Raw genomic sequence first — 2,075 nt, forward strand, 5'->3', positions numbered from 1 at the left:
TCATGAACACGTAGGCCTACTTCCCAATCATCATGTTCTCCTTCCAGTACCCTAAAGGAGCCAACCAGGCCTATCCCCATGATTTAACCCAAATCATGACTCTGCCACCTCTTTGCTAATGTCACAGCCTTATTAGGACATGGTGGCCATTCGCCAACCATCCACCTCTCCATCAACCTGGAGCTTCCGGCAGCAAGGGCATTCAACAGAGACAGCGACTGAAAAGTTGTTTAGGCCCACTGGAGTGGTTTCGGCTTGTGAGTATTGATTAAGGATGGCCGAATAGAGGGTTGATGCACACGTAACTGCATACACCTTGCCGTTTGTGGGACTCCAGAGCTACCAGCAGCTTAAAAAGTCACCTGTTTCACCAGTGTGCTGCTTCGTAATGGTATTTTAGCACATGTTCCCTTATTCTGGGGCATTTTTTTGAAAGAGAAGTTCCTTAATGCGCCTTTATCTGCATTCTGTGATCTGAATCAGCTAATAATCCAGAAATGTAACTTGAACTGTAAGAAGTTTTGATTGAAATAGTTGTTAATTTAATTCATTAAGACTTGTTAATGCTTTTAATTTTTAATTTTCAATTTTCAGGTATTCACAGCACTACAAACTCTGTTTTGCGTGTAATATTTTGGAACAGTTGGAACAGTGCATTTGAAGTGTTTTTTATATATTTTCTAATATTGGAAGGTTCATTCAAAAACATTTGAATTGTAGCCTACTGAAATAGCTGATGACTTCAAAATTATGGTGACTGTCATTTATATTCATTATTTAGGGAAATCAGTGAAAATGTCATTTGCATAATAGGATAGAACCAGTTGTAAAAGCACAATTTCCATTTCCATTTCCATTTCAATTTCCATTTCTATTTCTGAGTGAACAATAGCTGACCAGCCATAGTGACACAGTGATCTCTGTCTCTCTGTCTCTGTCTCTCTCTGTCTCTCTCTCTCTCTCTGTCTCTCTCTCTCTCTCTCTCTCTCTCTCTCTCTCTCTCTCTCTCTCTCTCTCTCTCTCTCTCTATGGTATGGGCAAACATGCTTTTCTCTTGATATGAGATATTCTGTTGTGGCATATTCACACCAATCTACCTTTCTTTCTATTGTATTGCACTTGAATTCTCTGGATTTCATCAGGCACTGTTTTCGGAATTATTCTGACAGTCCAGATTCACAGGCTAGTAAAACACAGGACACCGCCAGAACTCTCTCTAAATGCTTGAGAAGGGTGTTTTTGTTGTCACTGTGCACACTGGTACAGGTACAGGTACAGGTATAGGCAGTGGTGTAGTCTATTTTTTTATGGTGGGTATACTGTATATTTGAGAATTGTATGAAGTGGGTATACTGTATATATTTGTGCTATTCAAAACAATGGATCAATCAATTTTAAGTGGGTATACTGAAATCCCTGAAATTTAGAAGTGGGTATACTCCGTATACCCGCGTTCTACGTAGACTACACCACTGGGTACAGGTATAGGTATAGGTATAGGTATACATGGGTTCTGAATGTTTGTAAACACTATGTTATGAGGAGGGGCAAGACACTGGCAGCCAACCGACAGCGGTTTGCAACAATCAGAGGTTGAGTTGTGCGCAGATAGTTTCGCGCAGTCAGGTTAGAAACAAACTTTGGAACCCATGTATAGGCAGTAGCCTACTGGCATGAAATTTGTGTCAAGTGCTGGAATAACTGGAAAGGCATGTGTGCGTGCGTGCGTGCGTGCGTGCGTGCGTGTGTTGTTTTGGTTTGGGCACAGTTTAGCATTCTTTAGCTATTGTTAGGGTTAATTTCAATGTAAGCCAATGGGAGGGCCCCACAAAGATATTAAAGGGGCATTCCACCGGTGGAGACATGAATATGTTTTAAAAGCGGGTCATATATGTAGTAGAATAGTAGCATATATTTCTAATTTGGTGCCTTCTTGGCTGAGAGAAAAGGCAGAAAATGATTTTTTTGTGCTTGTGGATTTGTGACAACAATCCCCATAATGCATTGCAATGCTCAAGTTCCACAGGCCACGCCCAGGCAGCTCTGCCAGTGACTTACTGGAGCCTCAATACCAG

This window comes from Engraulis encrasicolus, chromosome 9 (genome assembly GCF_034702125.1).
Source record: "Engraulis encrasicolus isolate BLACKSEA-1 chromosome 9, IST_EnEncr_1.0, whole genome shotgun sequence".
Taxonomy (NCBI): domain Eukaryota; kingdom Metazoa; phylum Chordata; class Actinopteri; order Clupeiformes; family Engraulidae; genus Engraulis; species Engraulis encrasicolus.